At 48.8% G+C, this 19,348-nt stretch overlaps 1 protein-coding gene across 1 annotated transcript in view; it reads left to right on the top strand.

Moving 5' to 3' along the window:
- Window positions 1–19,348, top strand: part of CALB2 (calbindin 2) — a 71,559-nt gene that overhangs the window by 16,885 nt on the left and 35,326 nt on the right. The window lies entirely within an intron of this gene.

The following is a 19,348-nucleotide window of genomic DNA, read 5'->3' as shown; positions in this document are numbered from 1 at the left end:
CTAGATGACCTCCTGAGGTCCCTTCCAACCCTGATAGTCTATGATTTGAACCCTGTTGGATGGACACCATCAAACTCATCTGATGTAAGAACAGGGTGTACTCAAAGTGATGGCTCTGAAATAAATAGCCACAGCAATCTCCACCAAGCTCTCCAGCCTCTCTTCTCACTTGGCACAGATACCAGGGTGAGGTTCTTCTCACTCCAGTTAAATAAACAGCAAAGCTCTCTGCCTGGCTGATGCCAGCATGAGGTCCACTCGTCAGCCACTCTTTCACCTCTGACAGTCACTGTGGATAGCTGAATCCTGCAGGAATGTGTACTAGCTGTGTACAGAACTCACAGTGCAACATGTAGTTACTGACCGAAGTGGCTAAAAACCAAATCAACTCCCCAGGCTTTCAGTGCACGGCATGCAACTTTTGGCTCTGTGGTGACACAGCGGAGGGGATGCACAGGAGATGGAGGATGGCCCAGGGGTTACAGAAGTAGCCAGAGAGCAGGGTTCAATTGTGTCTTCTGCCACAGACTCCTTGTGTGATCTTAGGAAATTCATCTAGTGTCTCTGTGGCTCAGTTTCTCCTCTGTAAAATGCAGATAATAGCACAGCCCTACCTCACATGAGGGACTGTGAGAATAAATACATTAATGATCGGGAGGGGCTCAGATGCTGTAAGGGGCGACAAATACGTACTCTAGCAAGGAGACCAAAATTCTGGACTGAGCCACTTAGTTGAGCAGCAGCCATGGTTTAAAAAAAAAAGTCAGTGAAGAGCAGAATCTGAACTGCCATTCTGCCCATGGCATGACTGTAAATAACCATACGGGTGAAACTTCTAAAGCGATCTGACACTGGGCTGTGGGTCATTTACAGTGCAATAGTGGGAGGGTAAGATTTACCTGCTTTGCTGAGAGCTTTGACGTGGCCATGACAAAAGATAATCCAGCAACTTGGAGCTTTTCTTGTTTTTCTTTTCAATTTGCTGAACCAATTGCTGCTCTTTAACTGAATTGAGAGGTGCTTGGGGCTCCTCTGCATTTTTTATTGATAAAGAGGCGGACGAATGGTGTCCTGGTTAAGGCATTGGCCTGGGGCTCAGGTTATCTTCCTAGTGGTGCCAAAAATTTCCTGTGTGATCTTTGGGAGGTCACGACATTGCTCTGTGCCTCAGTTTCCCATCTGTAAAATGGGAATGTTGAGGGCAGGGGGCGTTATGAGGCTCAATCCAGAAACAAAGGTGCTGTGGTCCATAGAAGTACCTAGACAGATTTTACATAAAGATGACAAATCCACCAGCTTTTTGTAACCAGGGGAATGGTCCCAATATTGTGGGGAACTTTTCTGTCTTACACACTATCCCGGTGAAATGGGCTAGTGAAAGGATCTGAGTCCTTGCTCCCACTTCCTTTACCCAGAGACCTGCCTGACATTGAGTGCTCCCTTCCACTCTCCTGTGTGGCAGAGTCCTCATAACCCCAACAAGGCTGGGTCCAGGATTCATGGGGGGTTCGACACCCAACCTTGTCGTGATCACTTAGGCAGGGCTCGGGTGTCACCACTCCAGGGTGCTCTTTCCACTCTGGACATTTCCCTGACCCACTGACCATTCATAGAATATGAGGGTTGGAAGGGACCTCAGGAGGTCATCTAGTCCAACCCCCTGCTCAAAGCAGGACCAATCCCCAACTAAATCATCCCAGCCAGGGCTTTGTCAAGCCTGATCTTGAAAACCTCTAAGGAAAGAAATTCCACCACCTCCCTAGGTAACCCATTCCAGTGCTTCACCACCCTTCTAGTGAAAAAGTTTTTCATAACATCCAACCTAAACCTCCCCCACTGCAACTTGAGACCATTACGCCTTATTCTGTTATCTGCTACCACTGAGAACAGTCTAGCTCCATCCTCTTTGGAACCCCCTTTCAGTTAGTTGAAGGCTGCTATCAAATCCCCCCTCAGTCTTCTCTTCTGCAGACTAAATAACCCCAGTTCCCTCAGCCTCTCCTCATAAGTCATGTGCTCCAGCCCCCTAATCATTTCTGTTGCCCTTTGCTGGACTCTTTCCAATTTTTCCACATCCTTCTTGTAGTGTGGGGCCCAAAACTAGACACAGTACTCCAGATGAGGCCTCACCAATGCTGAATAGAGGGGAATGATCACGTCCCTCAATCTGCTGGCAATGCTCCTACTTATACATCCCAAAATGCCATTGGCCTTCTTGGCAACAAAGGTACACTGTTGACTCATATCCAGCTTCTCGTCCACTGTAACCCCTAGGTCCTTTTCTGCAGAACTGCTGCCGAGACATTCGATCCCTAGTCTGTAGCGGTGCATGGGATTCTTCTGTCCTAAGTGCAGGACTCTGTACTTGTCCTTGTTGAACCTCATCAGATTTCTTTTGGCCCAATCCTCTAATTTGTCTAGGGCCCTCTATATCCTATCCCTACCCTCCAGCGTATCTACCTCTCCTCCCGGTTTAGTGTCATCTGCAAACTTGCTGAGGGTGCAATCCATGCCATCCTCCAGATCATTTATGAAGATATTGAACAAAACCATTACATTACATAAAGTTTAAGCAAATAGAATTTATTAAACAGCAACTAATTAAAAAATAAGGAGAAAATGGCAAAGGTGAAAGGAAAACCCATCACCCAGCTCTGCGGCCCGGGGACATCACAACTAGCATCTCTGGGATGTCAGGGCAGTTCAGTCTGTTCCTCACATGTCCCAAGCCCCTTCTCAGGCCCTGGCTGTGCTGTAGGGATGCCGCAGGTCAGACACTCGCTCTGGTGGTGGCCACACACCCTCAGGCTTTAGGTGGCAGGGCCCTGCTTCTCAGCATCACCCCCGCCCCGTCAGGGTTCTGATCCCCCAAGTCTGGCCTGTTCTGGGCCCGCTGCCCAGCGTCCTCCTCGCTCTCCCCAGCTGCTCATCGCACCCGGCTCCGGACAGCTCCAGGCCCAGGCCCAGCCCCAGCTCCACCACTCTGCCTCAGTGCTGCTGCTGCTCTGCCTCCAGCTCCTTCTCTGGCCCCTCTGGCCAGCACAGCTCTGCTCCCCGGCTCAGCTCAGGCCCCTGCTCTCTCCTTAGCTCAGCCCCACTCTATCTGACCCAGGCAATAGCTCACATGGAGGATGGGACCCCCCGGCCTCCTGACTCCCTCATTAGCCTGCCCGCCCTGCCAAATCAGGCTGACCTGGAGCATTGGCCTCTCCCTATCGCCCTGGGGACCGTCAGTCTCCGGGTCCTGATTTCTCATTGACCCTTCCCCTTTCTTTTGGTACTGTGAGCTAGCGACCAAACCCCCCCACTGAGTTTTAGCAAGGGGACAACAGCCCCCTTACATTCTGTTGTCTACCTGCTAAACCCTTCCAATTCCCTTAGGTGGAATGGAAACCTTATAATTATTCGCCATCCTGATGTTCTATGGCCATACTGCTTACACCAGTGAATGATCCTGCCAATGAGAGGCAGAATTCCAATTGCCATAGACACTGGGCGGAGGAGACCATCTGTTTGCCACAGAGCCGTAGCACTTAAGACAGGCCGTTGTCAGATGGGCCTGAATTTGTAAGGTCTTCAAAAACTTTGGCAGCAAAGGAGCATTTAAGAGTGGCCTTGGCCATTCCGTTTCTTCTATCTATAATGCTCTGGAGAACATTGATGGAGTTATACCAAGGATATACTTGGACCATTTTATTCACCCTTAGTAATGAAATGTTCTTGCTGTTAACTTTGTCACTTTATAAGGCAGACCTTTCGTGGGGGCTAATCTCCTGGCACCATGTCCTGTGTACCTGGCTCCTTGGGTCATGCTGCAATTTGGGAGATGAGCAGGTGGGTGGACTACTTATCTGTCTTCCATTAGTTCTGGAGAATCCATGAAGCCCAATAGAGATTTGGCTGTTGATACTGATTTTACTGGAAGAAGTCGGATTAATATGATGATAGATGGGACTATAGAACCCTGCGCTAGGCAGGCAGACAGTGCTAATGGGGGTTGTAACTGTTACTCCTTTGGACATGCAGAAGAGAATACACTGTCTGTGGGCATCAGTACAGTTCTGCTAGCCATCAGCCTTACCTGAGCAGACCTGGCAAGAGAGAGATTGAGGGGTGTGTATTAACTCATTTACGTTCTAACTCCTAGTATTCCTCTTGACACTGGAAGCAACTCTCTTCCTGAAGGCAGAAATGACCGTCTCGGGGCTGAGCATACAGTATTGAAAGAAATGGCCAATGTAGGCTCTCTGGATAAAGTAGTGATTGTCTACAGCCATATCACTTTAGCCTCTGATCTCCTTATATTTCATAAGGTAGGTAGGGTCAGGCTGGGTGGCTACTTAGCTCATAGGTTACTGATGCTTTTGGATGGGCTGGTGTCTGAGAATAGAGGGTAGAGAAGCTGAAGCTGTAAGTTGACCTTTCCCTTCCTAGGAAGATAAGAATCCAGAGTCCATGGAAGCAGGAGCTCAATGCGTGGACCATTAACTTGCAGTATAAATGGTGGCAAGGACAAATAGGATCTGTGTCCAATTCATTCTCTCTCAGCAGCTTTCAAGACAACTCTTTGAGGAGATGGCCTCATAGTAGCTCCACCAGTCTCATTGTCAATCCTCCCTAAGGCTCTTGGTTAGGAGACTTCACCTGATAAACAACAGCTGTTCTGCAAATCCCTTAGCCTGGATAATGTACTGGACTGCAGCTCTGATTCCCCAAGAACATCCAGTAAAGAGAGCCCAAGAGAGCCAGGGGAAATGAAGGTTTCAGAGTAGCAGCCGTGTTAGTCTGTATCCGCAAAAAGAACAAGAGTACTTGTGGCACCTTAGAGACTAACAAATTTATCAGAATAATGGCAATGCATGGACCTTCAAAGATAAAAAGGGAGATTTGTGAAGCATGCCTTCAACAATCTTGTAACCAAATACCCTGCCTGAGTAGACATGTGACTAATTATTAGACGGACAGTAATTTCCCTCCTCCGAGAGACACTGCTTCTGAGCACACCAGCAGAAATACTAGATAGGGCTCACAGAATCCCTGGTACTGCTTAGAACAAGTAACGAGCACTCCTGATATCTTTGTATCTCCCTCATCTCTCTCTATTGGCATGAGCTGCCCCAGTGCACGTACCAGCTTCATGGGGCAAGATGTACCACCAGTACTGCCCTGGTGGAGGGCTGGGGCCCTTTTGAGAATGCCACCGTGACCCACAGCAGCAAAGCGATGCTGCAGATCTTCTTTGGAGAGCAATCAGTTAAGCTTGTAATATGGACCCTCAGCATGGAGGTGTGGTTGGACGCTGTCAGTGAGTTGGGTGGAGATAGAGGCTGTGGACACCAAAACCAAAACCAAAAAGGCGTCTCACAGTTCCAGAAAGGTGAAGTGCCCTGAACAAATCCCAGTTGGGCACTGGAAGCAGCCCCTGCTCATGGCCACAGGCTGGTGGGCAGGCTGGATTTCTCATGGGGTAGGTGCCAGCTCAGTTGCGTGATGAGCAGGTGGGTGGACTACTTATCTGTCTTCCATTAGTTCTGGAGAATCACCAGCTAGCATTGCCTCCATCTTATCAGGATTGTACCTCCATGTGGATTGCAGCTCACCCTTTGGCAGGCTCACTGGGAAAGCAGAGTCCACACACGGTATCCACTGAATGAGGGACAGAGACCCAAATGCTCACGCTATTTGTCCTAGTAACAGTACAGACCCACTATCAGTTAAGGGTGGGTGACTATGGAAACCCCACATACAGGAAGCAGCGGACTGGGTGAGAGGCAGGAACGGAAGCACTCTAAGCTGGTATTTTAGCATGCATGAAAGATGACCTTTCCAGTAATACACGGCACAACCTTCAAGCCCTAATAGTCTTAGAGTATGCCTGCACTGCAACTAGACACCAAGGCTGGCCCATGCCAGCTGGCTCAGGCTCGCGGGGCTCGGGCTCAGGGGCTGTTTAATTGCCATGTTAATGCCCTTGCAGAGTCCTAGAGCCCGGGCTGCAGTCCCAGCCTGAACGTCTACATCACAATTAAACAGCCCCTTAGCTCTGAGCCTGATCCGCGGGTGTCTAATTGCAGTATAGCCATACCCAAAGAGGAGTTAGTCATTCCCAAACAATTCAGTGAGAAGGTAGAGAGGGCCAGGGGAGACAAGCAGGTGTCTCCTTAGTTCATGCCTTTGGGTGTTTCGTTCTCCAGGGCTTCTCTGTGGTGCAGCCGACAGAAAATCTCGTCACAGCTTCCTCTTCTGTATTCTAGGCAGGGGGTGGGTAAAGGAGCTCAGATCTGTCCGTGTTTCTTCCCTTCCAGTCTCAGCATAGCGCTGTGCAATGCAGACCAGGCCTTGTACGTGTGTGTCATTCCGGGCACGGCTGCAGGACAAGCCTCATTACTCACCGTGCTGGGAAAGCGCAGACACGATCCGATTGCTTGTTGTTTCTAGGGGCCTGGTGCATGCACACGCCCAGCTGCTGGGTGGGGGTGGGGCGCGGAGGAGATGTCAGCGGCACCTCTATTTGTGTAGCCGACTTGGATAGGAAGGTGGCGGGAGATATCGATCACTGCTGCCCGCTCCCCGGATTCCTGGCTGAGCACTGCACCCCACGGCCGCTTTATTCAATCTTTGATGAAGCCTCACCCTGCTTGCTCTGCTCCACATGAGAACACCCGAGCACAGGAGCCTTTCAGATGGCAATTAGAAAATGATGGCAGAGAGATGAACTGGAGGTAGAGAGAGACAGGAAGGGAGACCGAATGGAAACTAATTGGGGATGAATTCATTAAGAGAGAGAGAAGGCACTGTTACCATAGGAACCCCAGCTTTAAGCGTACAGCAGCATAGAAGGCCATTAAATGTTTTGCAAGCCTGACGGCAGCTCCTTCCAGGGCCAAAGCAGCCAGCATACTTTGTTCACTGACCCTTCCAACCTGGCTGCCCAGCGACTGGGGAAAGGCTGCTGCAAATCCGCGTGAGGCTCGACTGGCAATGGCTTGCCTGCGCCCTTCCTGGGAGGACTATTTCTGGCAGGGCAGCAAAGAGAGGTGGTCCTTTCCAGGAAACCACTCATGCAGCCCTGTGTATTGAGGGCTCAGAGCCAAGTTGCCAAAAGGAGCTCAGCAAGGGACTGGAATTTTCAAAGTACTTTTCAATGCTAGCAAAAGGCTCTGGGCTCTTTGATCTCCAGTGAAGGGAGGGCCACCCACTTTGGAGTGGGGAAGAGCCAGAAAAACCCTGAGGTCAACTAATGGGACAAATGAACAGTGCAGAGATGGGTCAAAGGTACAACAGAAGAGCATCAGTGCGAGGCACCAAGCGGAGACCCCCAGACAGCACCCACTGTTCTGAGAAGAAGGGAGCTAGTGGAACACTGCTTGGATGTATGTGTGGGTGCAGGGCACCAGCCTTTTTGATCAGTGTGTGGTGGGGCTCTGCCCATGAAAACAAAGAGGTCAACAGAACACAGGAGCCAGCAAAAAACAAAAGAGGAAGGGGGGTGCAGGTCTTGGGAGGAAAACAAGGGCTCTACAAGGAGACAGCAAGCAGAGAATCCTGGGCAACATCTATTGCTCCAAGAGGACACTGAGGGAGTTAGTGGTGCCGTCCAGTGGAACTCTGCATGGATGAAAGGTGCCAGCATGACAGTCATGGAGACTGATGTCTTCTACGAGCCCCACGAGCTAGTTACCACAGGGGCTGTGGCAGTGCAAGCCTCCCCCATGCACATCAGCAATGATCCCTGCGACTGAGACACACCCAGGTCCGATTCCTTGCTCTGCTATTGGTCCCTGTGTGACCCTGAAGAAGGGCCTTAGTCTGTCTCTGTGCCTCACTTCCCCATCTGTCAGACAAGGGTAATAGCACTTCCCTACCTCCCAGGACAACTCTGGTTAACATTGTGAGGTGCTCAGATAATAGGAGCCATAGCAGGACCCACCAGTGGACATCTGTTAATGACCAACCCTCAAGGGAAGTTTCTAATTAACTCCTCCATGAGATGTTGGTTTAGGCCCTGAAGCAATGCAGACTTCTAGCCCTTCCCTATTCTGAAGTCGGCGCATGTATATTTCTAGTTAATCTAAATGTGGATGTTCTCACTAGCTATATAAATGTTTGAGCCTTTTCTGAATCCCGGTAAGTTCTTGGCCTCAGTGATATTTGTAGCAATGAGTTCCACAGGCTAATTATGCATTGTGTAAAAACAGTCTCTTTTTTTGGTCAAAAGTAAGTAAACAAAGAGTTCTAGTGATAGATACTGAATGTCTGTGTTTAAAGAAAATTGGTACTGCCTAAACACCAAATTGTGCTGTTTACAGAACATACGGGCTGTTTTTCTATAACTAAGGAAATTCAGCAGTTATCATGAGGATCTATTTATCTCCTTGGGAATTTTAACAAGTGAGTCTCTGTTACTGCAGCATGTCACAAAGCACTGGGGCACCAGCCCATTGGGCCATCTATAAACTTCTTCCAAAAGCAGTCAATGCTAGAGAACTCAGAGGAAGGTAAGAACTCCTAATGATGCATAGAACACCTGTGCAGTCTATGGGAGACTGAGGGATAAGTACGTAATTCCTCCTGACCATAGCAGCAATCAGTGTATGCCCAGCCCCTGAAGCATGAGACTGATTCATCTTTTGCGTGCATTAGCTGCAGATGTTCTTTATAAAATCATCTTGGTAAGTTCTAGCCACAGCGACTGACACAATGGCCTTCTGCAGTCATGAACTCCACCCTAAGGGGAAAAGCATTTCCAGCTGCTGACTCCCACCATTCTCATTATGAAGAAAGAAGGAACTGGTCACTTTTCACTGTGCTGTTTGTAACTGAATTCCTCAGTCACATCCTATCTCACTCCTTGACCCTAGTCTTTGCACTTGGTAAGTCCCACAAAGTCCTTTGTGCCAATCAACCAGTGCCAGGTGTTCAGCAAAGAGCTGCCATGTAGGGAAGGAGAGAGCAACCAGGCAATGGAAGCCTTTTAGGGCATGGACAGTAATTTATGATAGATTTTCACAGGCCCTAGCACAGTGGGGCCCAACTTGGCTGTGGCTGTTGGGTGCTACCTCATTATAAACCCAAATGCTGGACATCCTAGGGCAGGGATGGGCAAATGGTGGCATAGGGGCTGCATCCAGCCTGCCAGGTCATTTTATTTGGCCCACCACAGTCCAGGTTGGGGCAGGTGATCTGGCATCGCTAGGGCCAGCAAGGGGGCAGGGTGAGGCATGAGCCCTGCCCAAAGAGGGACACATATGTCATGTGACACTGTGGCAAGATCCAACGGGCCAGCGCAGGAAGCTGTGCCCAGTCCTGTGGGACAGGAGCTGCTGCTGCTGCAGGATTTTCACAGGGCATCTTGGTCACCAAATCCACTCGCCAGGGGCAAGACCCGACCCGACCCCCCGCCCGCCCACCCACCCACATCACATCACCTGGAGACAAGACCCAACTATCCCAACCTGCCAAAGGGTTTTAGTGGATTTTTGTGGCCCTCTGCTACCTGCCCTAGGGAATGGGAATGGACTGGATGAGTCACTACAGTTGCCTCCTTCCACCGCTCACTCTGTGAGCCTAGGCTATAATTCTGAGGGGGATCCTGAGCACACCCTGGAGGTCTCACCTGCAACCCTGTGGCTGGACAGCATGCACTGGGTGGGTAGGTGAGCTGACTTGTCTCGGGGAGGAGCTGCAGCTCGGTCATACCCAGCAAGAGAATATCTTGCAGGGAGCGTGGTGTTCTTTACATTAAAACAATGAGAGCTTGTAGTTAACAGCACCCATGCCTGCAGACTGCAGCTGGCCGCTATCTGATCTCCCTCTCCCCTGGTCAAAGGCATCTTTTGTCTCTGCAGTCACACCCTACATTCTGCCACAAAGACAGCTGTGAAGGAGGAAGAGCTAGTGAAGAGGCAGGTCTAGGTGCAGAGGGACACCAGCAGGAGGCGCTGCAGACAACAAACTCCGAGAATGAAGGCTCCAACCCCGGCGGAATGGCTACAAGGCTCCTTTTAGCCCTGCTGCACACTAGCCAAAGTCCATTGACCCAGACTCAGAGACTTGCTGCTGCAGGGTTTTTGGTACCCCTAGTCTCTCTCTCGTCTCCAGCAGACAGCAGCTCCCAGAATGTGGATTCTCTCTGGCTGTCCACAGGCTTCTGTTTGCTCTCCACCCCAGAGGTCCTGATTTAGGCATGTGACCTGACTGCTCATTTTCTGCACTTGGGGCATGAATTAAATATCACAGGTGGGCACTGCAGCTGTTTCCCCTTAAAGGGCCAGTCACCCTGTTACAGCGGCCATGTAAATACCATTGATAGATACCATTGATAGATAGTTCCTGGTATCCTCCCAGTCCGTTCACAGGCAGAATTCCCATCACCTTCAGGGTGATTTTTAACTTGAGTAAGGGCTTATCCCATCATGGGAGGGCAGATGCTTTAATGGAGACTCGCAGCAATACTGTCCCAAGAGGCTCTGCCGGCGTAACCCAGTCATGGAGAGGAACGCACACAGAAAGAGCTCTCATAAGAGCTTCATTTCTGGTACCCTAGCAATGGCTGTACCTGGATAGCAGCAGTGGCTCTCTGAGATTCCCCCCACATCAGCTTCCTCTCTCTGCTGCAGTTTCTCCCAGTGACCAGCATGCCAGGGCTTTGTCAGGCATTTTCAAGTTCAATGTTCTGTAGTTAAGCCTCAGCGCCATGAAACTGGGAGCAATTCCTCATACAAGAAGCAGAGAAGAAACAGGTCCCAAGAACTACCTTCCCAGTGAACAGGAACTGGTGCAAGAGAGAAGAACAGCTAGTGAGGATATGTGCATTTCCATTAGACCATTTCATCTGGCAGCAATAGATCATGATTTAGTTGGAGATTGGTCCTGCTTTGAGCAGGGGGTGGGACTAGATGACCTCCTGAGGTCCCTTCCAACCCTGATAGTCTACGATTCTATGTATCTGACCTGCTTGGAACACTACAGCAAACTGCCCCTGATCCCCACAGCAGCCACATTCATTGCAGTTACAGCACCAAGCACACAGTCAGCCCGTAACCATAAATATACAAGAAATATAAAAGGAAAATGCAGCCCTGGAGAGCTTACAGTCTAATGCAGGGGTGAGGAGTATGTGTGGAGGGGTCACTGCCTAGCCAGTGCACACCCTCATGGCAAGCCCTGTCCACAGCCCTCTCAGCCTGCACTGGTCTGTCCCATCTCACAGCTCAGCCCTCCAGCCAGGTGGGCCTCCCAGCCTTGCTGGCCCAATCTGTGGCTCTGTTAAGACAGGCCCACATTATGCCCCTGCCCATATTAGAGAAATCTCCACTGGTGTAACTAATCTGGGCGGTTTACTTTTGTAAGTTACCAGGTTAAGCCTGGTTCAGACAGGGCTGGGGTTGGTTAATTTCAGCTCAGCCTCACTTTCTTGCCAGCCTGGATTTGAACCGACAGGTTAGTGAAAGGGAGAGCCAGGGCATTCGCCTGACCTGTGCTCGGTGCTGCAGGGAACCAAGAAAGTAGATTTTTAAACAAAAATCTGCTAGCTGGACCCCTTCCCAGTCCTCCCCAGCTGGCCAGCTAACCCCAGGCCAGCCAGGGGAAGGAGTAAAGGGGAGCCAAAATCAAGCTAACTCCACGTTCAATCCTCTAGTAAGGGCTTCAGCCGTGGAGGCACAGTGCCCCCTGCCCCATTGGGGCACATGGCCCTGTCTCATCCCACCCCACCTTCCATCCATGCAGCTCTCCTCACTGGCTAACCTGCCTCCCCCACCCTGACCACTTCATTAGCCATCTTTCCCTGCATCACAGGCTGTGCTACCTACTACAGAGCAGCAAGAAAGAACACACGTGGCTAAAAACAAGCCCTGGCTAATGTCCTGCTCTCACCAAAGTGTACCTGGCTTTAGCAAACTATTTAATTAGCCTCCACAAGCTTCTTTTCCTCGCTTGCAGATTATAGTGATCTCAACCCAAGAAGCCCTGGAATGTGATTCCTTCCAAGGACGTGCTCAACTGAGACATAATGACATTGGCTTGGTGTGCAACAGAATGTAGTAAGAAGAGCACGGAATGGATTTTATTAACATTACTGAGCTGCTTGTCAATGATTTTGTGACTATACTCGCCTGGGTGCATATACAGATAGATATAGATTAGATATATGTTGAATTCTCTGGACATTTTGTTTAGTGACATTTTTTACTCCTTTTAAGTGCTTAAACAGCAACATCTAGCCATTTTTCAAGGTTTTTACAGTGACTTCCTGTTATGTGGCATTGGCAACCCTGTCTGGTTTCTTGGCATGATCCCTGACCTGCTTGGTGACCTTGGGCAAAACCCTTCTCCTCTCCAGCCTCAGTTCCCCCCCGACACGTATCTGTTTAGGCTGTGGGCCAGAGACTGTCTCTCACTGTATGTGCTTACAGCACCTAGCACGACTGATAGATTCTAAGGACAGAAGGGACTATTGTGACCTCCCTGCAGAACATTTAGCCCTTCCCTGAACTAACACTTGTTTGAACTGGAGCAGATCTTTTAGAAAAACATCTGGTCTTGATTTTAAAAATTGCCACCGATGGAGAAGCCACCGTAATCCTAATAAATAATAAATGCCTATTTCCTGTATAGCATTTTGCATTGAACAGCTCAAGGCATGTCACAATCTTTAATGTATTTATCTTCGCAACACCTGTGTCAGGCAGGGAAGCATTATTATCACCATTGCATGGAGAGGCTAAGGGCCTTCCCCAAAGTCATGCAGGACACCATGGCTCTCAGTACATTGCTCCAATGATTAGTTACTTCACTGCTAAATCATACACCTTTGTTACAGTCTGAATTTGTCTAGCTTCAACTTCCAGACATTGTCTCTCTTGGAGAGGAATAAAGACCGAGGTTTTACCTGGGTTGGGATTAAAAATGAGTGAATCCAGAGGATCGGACATAGTTGCCATCCAAAAAGTTAATACCAGCACAGGGTTATTGGAATCTTGGCCCAGTTTTAAGAATCTTTTGGCAAACCTGAGTCAAGTTTCAAGTTTGAAACCATAATAAAGCTTCCTGTAACTCTAGGCTTCAACCCTGGCATCCTACCTTATCTCCCTCCCAATCCTTCCATTCCCAACAAAGAATGATTGTAATGTAGAGCATCAGATACATGCTGTTCGATATCACAGGTGGGAGATTGTATTTAATTTTGTTGTGACTTTTTCATGAGAGAGATTCCTGAGCCATTTCTGGAAGTTGGATAAATATGAATTAAGGCAGTTTTTTACATCCATAGATGTTCTCTCCATCAATTGGCAAAGAATTCCAAACGGTGTTTAGGGCTGTTTACCCAGGCAGATGTCTGGGGCCATTCCAGCCTGTGGGCTGGTAACACCCGAGTCAATATTCAGCATCCAGATGAGATGGCAAGGGACAAGGACCTATCATCAGGGCAGGGATGTTGGTCTCAGTGTTCTGGACAAATTCCAGTTTGGGGAATTACATCCTGCCTCCCTAAACTGATCCATGTCTTTATGGCCTCTAGGGTGGACGCTCTACATGGCCACCTTAACGCCATGTGGAAGCTGACACAGAATGCAGCAGTCAGCTTGCTAAGTGGAGTACTTGCCATTATGAAGTCATAGAGTTCCAGGCCAGAAGGGAGCACCAGATCATCCAGTCTGACCCCCTGTATAGCACAGGCCACCTGTACACTGACACAGCAAAAGAAATAAGACCAAGGTATTACAGCCCCCAGGAAACCAGACTATGATGTGCCACAGGCAGGGAACAGAAGGCCCCTATGAGGGCAGAGAACTGATTAAGTGAGATATGCCCCGATAATCCTGGCAAGTGACCTGCACCCACACACTGCAGAGGAAGGTTAAAACCCCCATGGTTACTGCCAATCTGACCCAGGGGAAAACTCTTTCCTGACACTACATATGGTGATCAGTTAGACTCTGAGCATGTGAGCAAGAACCAACCATCCATGATCAGCAATGGCTGTTTGTGGGTTTCTGAGTGGAGTGCAAGGTGTTGTTGTTGACCTACAAAGTCTAGGATCTCAAAGGCAGGGTGATCTAATGGATGGAGCACTGGACTGGGACTCGGGAGACCTCAGTTCTATCCAGCTCTGCCACTGGCCTGCTGAGTGACCTTAGGCAAGTCATTTCCCGTCTCTGTGCCTCAGTTTCCCCATCTCCTGTGAGGATAATGATTCTAACATCCTTTGTAGAGTGCTTTGGGAGCTACAGCTGGAACGTGCTAGATAAGAGCTAGGGATTATTATTAAGTGAGAGAGGCTCTAGAACTTTGCCATGCTGCTGCAGCAGTTGTGAATGTTGGTTGAAAAGAGGGCACTTCTGACAGTGCATTTTCCATGAGCACCTATTGACTTAGGAATTCCCTCCCTCCCTCCCCTTAGAAATTCCCTGTCTGAAATAGTCCCAGCCTGACCTTTGGGGCATGCTACAAACTCTATCTTTCTGAATGATGTTTGGGCGATGTTGCGGTATGGCCTCTTCTTGGGAGTCAGGGTTGTGGAGATTTTGGTTATGTTTCCTTCTGCCTGGCCAGTTTCCATGTAGAGGGGCTTGTTGCTGTTTTAATATCATGGGTTTGTATTTAATGGACTGTAAAATGGCTACAGACTGTCACATTCCACACCTGAAGTGGCTGCATTTTAGTGGTGATCAAAATAATTCCTCTGGTTTTTCAGTCTTTCAAGGCGCTAGGAAAGAGCAATATTAATGTAAGATGTCATTATGCACAATCAGAAGGCATATGAAAGAGCTTTTAAGACAAGTTGCTGCATATTCAGTGGCTGATTTTCTTTTAGTATTTGTGCATTGACTGACGTCTGATCTCAAAAATATAAGCAATGATCTGATCAAGTTGAGGGAGACTCACTTACCACATTTCCTCTTTTTAACAAAAAAAAACAAAGCCATTTTTGGAGCCTGACTTCTAAGAAGGATCTGAATTGGACCCATCTTTCTTTTTTCCCTCTCTCCTGCAATTTCAAAAAGGTTGTAGTTAATGCTCTTAGACTATGTCTACACTATAGCCAGATCCTCGCTCCGGCGATTGACGTACCGGAAGTTAATTTAGTGGGTCTAGTGAAGACCCACCGAATCGACCGCAGATCACTGTCTGGTCAACCCAAGTACTCCACCCCAAACGAGAGGAGCAAGTGGTAGACAGCGCAGTAAGTCGACCTAAGCTATGTCCACTCCAGCTATGTTATTCACGTAGTTGGAGTAGCGTAACTTAGTGTAGACAAAGCCTCAGATTGGTAAGAAGAGAGAAGTAGGTTGGTTGGCTGACAGCTTGTGCAGCAAGTCACAGCCCAGACCGAGCACTTGGGGCTGAGCTGTACACCCCTGAAATGGGGGTTTATAATGGAAATGCTGCCACACTATTAACTACAGAGCCAGGGTTAGAACAAAGCTCTTTAAAAAAGGGAAGAAGGAGGATCCTGGGAACTACAGGCCAGTCAGCCTCACCTCAGTCCCTGGAAAAATCATGGAGCAGGTCCTCAAAGAATCAATCCTGAAGCACTTAGAGGAGAGGAAAGTGATCAGGAACAGTCAGCATGGATTCACCAAGGGAAGGTCATGCCTGACTAATCTAATCGCCTTTTATGATGAGATTACTGGTTCTGTGGATGAAGGGAAAGCAGTGGATGTATTGTTTCTTGACTTTAGCAAAGCTTTTGACACGGTCTCCCACAGCATTCTTGTCAGCAAGTTAAGGAAGTATGGGCTGGATGAATGCACTATAAGGTGGGTAGAAAGCTGGCTAGATTGTCGGGCTCAACGGGTAGTGATCAATGGCTCCATGTCTAGTTGGCAGCCGGTGTCAAGTGGAGTGCCCCAGGGGTCGGTCCTGGGGCCCGTTTTGTTCAATATCTTCATAAATGATCTGGAGGATGGTGTGGATTGCACTCTCAGCAAATTTGCAGATGATACTAAACTGGGAGGAGTGGTAGATACGCTGGAGGGGAGGGATAGGATACAGAAGGACCTAGACAAATTGGAGGATTGGGCCAAAAGAAATCTAATGAGGTTCAATAAGGATAAGTGCAGGGTCCTGCACTTAGGATGGAAGAATCCAATGCACCGCTACAGACTAGGGACCGAATGGCTCGGCAGCAGTTCTGCGGAAAAGGACCTAGGGGTGACAGTGGACGAGAAGCTGGATATGAGTCAGCAGTGTGCCCTTGTTGCCAAGAAGGCCAATGGCATTTTGGGATGTATAAGTAGGGGCATAGCGAGCAGATCGAGGGACGTGATCGTTCCCCTCTATTCGACACTGGTGAGGCCTCATCTGGAGTACTGTGTCCAGTTTTGGGCCCCACACTACAGGAAGGATGTGGATAAATTGGAAAGAGTACAACGAAGGGCAACGAAAATGATTAGGGGTCTAGAGCACATGACTTATGAGGAGAGGCTGAGGGAGCTGGGATTGTTTAGTCTGCAGAAGAGAAGAATGAGGGGGGATTTGATAGCTGCTTTCAACTACCTGAAAGGGGGTTTCAAAGAGGATGGCTCTAGACTGTTCTCAATGGTAGCAGATGACAGAACGAGGAGTAATGGTCTCAAGTTGCAATGGGGGAGGTTTAGATTGGATATTAGGAAAAACTTTTTCACTAAGAGGGTGGTGAAACACTGGAATGCGTTACCTAGGGAGGTGGTAGAATCTCCTTCCTTAGAGGTTTTTAAGGTCAGGCTTGACAAAGCCCTGGCTGGGATGATTTAACTGGGACTTGGTCCTGCTTTGAGCAGGGGGTTGGACTAGATGACCTTCTGGGCTCCCTTCCAACCCTGATATTCTATGATTCTATGAAAGCTACATAGGACCCAGCTCGACACAATATAAGAGAGTCCTGGGCCTTTGTTCCAGGCTGACTTTTGTTTTGTGCTCTTGGAGACCAGGAGAGAAAGGGGATTCTTTCAAACATGGTGAGGAGGTTCCAAATCTACTGGATTCCGTTATACATTGACACTAATCATGTCACACATCAGCCTAGCATGTGCCTCTCTAAACTAGCCAGCCACCTATTATGCTCAATACGAGGAGATGGATGGTTCAGCCTTTAGAGCAGTAGCATAGTACATAGGAGACGTAGTGCTGTGCCACAGATTTCCCATGTGACCTTGTGCAAGTCACTTAGCTTCATTTGTAAAATGAGATAATAGCACTTCCCTGTGTCCCAGGGTGTTATGTGGATAAATATGGTAATAGACTGTGAGGTGCTCAGACACTACGGTATTGGGGGCCATATAAGTACCATAGAACAATAGACTAGCCCACTGCTGCATGTTACAACAGCCCACAGGCCTGCTTAGGGCTATAGATCTGAACTTCTGGAAAGGCTTTGAGTCACCTTGCTGCTGTAGCTGGCCCAGACAGGCTAACTTGGGAGGCTGACAGGCTAGGTCTTGCTATGCAGGATGGCACCTAGTAAATCTCTGTATGAGATCTTGTCAAGTTGTTAAAAGAAAAGGAGTACTTGTGGCACCTTAGAGACTAACAAATTTATTAGAGCATAAGCTTTCGTGAGCTACAGCTCACTTCATCGGATGCATCCGATGAAGTGAGCTGTAGCTCACGAAAGCTTATGCTCTAATAAATTTGTTAGTCTCTAAGGTGCCACAAGTACTCCTTTTCTTTTTGCGAATACAGACTAACACGGCTGCTACTCTGAAACCTGTCAAGTTGTTGACATGGTGTGGCAGGGTCTCTGAGGTGCATCCTAGACTGTGAACTCACTGAGTCCTCCTGCACCCACTGGCAGGGACATACCCAACTGAGCTGCATGAATGGTCTCGCAGCCACTCATGACCGCACAATGGGGAGGCTCCAGCCAATTCCCCCCCGCCAGCTCCCCAGTCTTGCACCCCAGAGCTGTACTAGTTTGCACTGGTCAGGAGCCTGGCCAGTGTAAGTTCATTACCTAGTTCGCAACTTCATCAAAGGAAAGTGGGCCGGTGTCAGCCTTTGTAACATGAGCAGATTTCCCAACATTAAGAGTAAATTTAGTAACGACAGAGAGAGATTTGACGTGATTGTAAGTGGTAGGCATAAAGATCAGAAATAGTTAAGAAAATAAAGAAGAAAATAAAAAGGTAACATGCATTCTAAATCCTAAACATTTCGTCTAAGCAAGAGTTGAATGAAACAGCTTTTCTCATCCTGACAGAGGGTACAAGCAGGTTACAGTTCCTTAATACACAGGCTGGGAACCCCCAGTTCAAAGTCTTGCTCCTCCAGACCCTCTTCCAGGTGTTGAGTTGGGTGGGGGCGGGGAAGAGGCTCTCTTTTTATACCTTCTTCCAGCTGCCGAAAAGGTCCTCGCTGTGACATGGGGGTCAGGCAGTCTCCATTGCTCAAGCAGTCTCCATTGTGTACTTGCCTTCTCTGAGAAGCCTCCGGAATAGTGGATTGTGTGTTGATGAGCCATTAAGGACCATCTGGCTATTGATGGCTACTCCTTTGTTGTAACTGAAAGGCTGGCTGTGGGTGTTCCCAATGGTTCTCATACCATGTTTCAGTATCACATATAGCAATACCTCAGAGCTTGGCACACAGTGATAGCATACATAATCCAACAGGATATTATTGTTCAACAAATCAAGACTTACAAAATGAGACCTCAACAAGGCATTCTTTGTACAAACACATCATATTCGTATCACAGTGGTAAATTGAAACCTGGGACTAGAGGAACCTTGCTGTCCCTTCTAACCCTGGGGTTAGATGCAAAGCTGTGACACCCCACATGCTGTGTGCTGGGCAGGGGGACGGGGTGTGGCAGGGATTTAGCTGTCACTGGGGGTGTGATGGGCAGGAGGGGATGGGATGAAACAGGGTGAGGGTTAAACAAAATGTGTTGGAACAAAGTGTTGCCTGGACATGCACCAGATGTGATGCTTTCAGTTAGCAGAGGCTGTGTCTCTTGGTCTGCTTTCGGCCCAACCCATCCGAGTTCTGCCTGTCTTCCAATAATGAGGCAAGAGCCTGGCTACAACAGCCTCACACTTCAAACCTGGATCTAAAATGCTGTCCCGGGGGCCCATATCCAGTTCTCTCCTGATACTGTAAGCAAGCCCCGGCCCTTTGACCCAAGTTCTGGGCCTATTTTGGAAGGCTTGAGCACCAGTAACACCAGTCTGCCCTCGCAGGAGTGAATAATGCCAGAGGGAAATGCAGAGAAGAGACACTGCCTGAATCTGTGCTGCTCTCTCCTGAGCCTGCTCCCTGCCCCTCCTGAGTTACTGACTCCCAAGCTGAGTTTAAGGCAGAGTAGCTGAAGAGCTTCCTTCCTGCCTGTGCTCAGGGGTCAGGGAAGTGTGGCAAGGGAACT

This window comes from Dermochelys coriacea, chromosome 12 (assembly GCF_009764565.3).
Source record: "Dermochelys coriacea isolate rDerCor1 chromosome 12, rDerCor1.pri.v4, whole genome shotgun sequence".
Taxonomy (NCBI): Eukaryota; Metazoa; Chordata; order Testudines; family Dermochelyidae; genus Dermochelys; species Dermochelys coriacea.
This window is presented reverse-complemented; position numbering and strand designations above follow the sequence as displayed.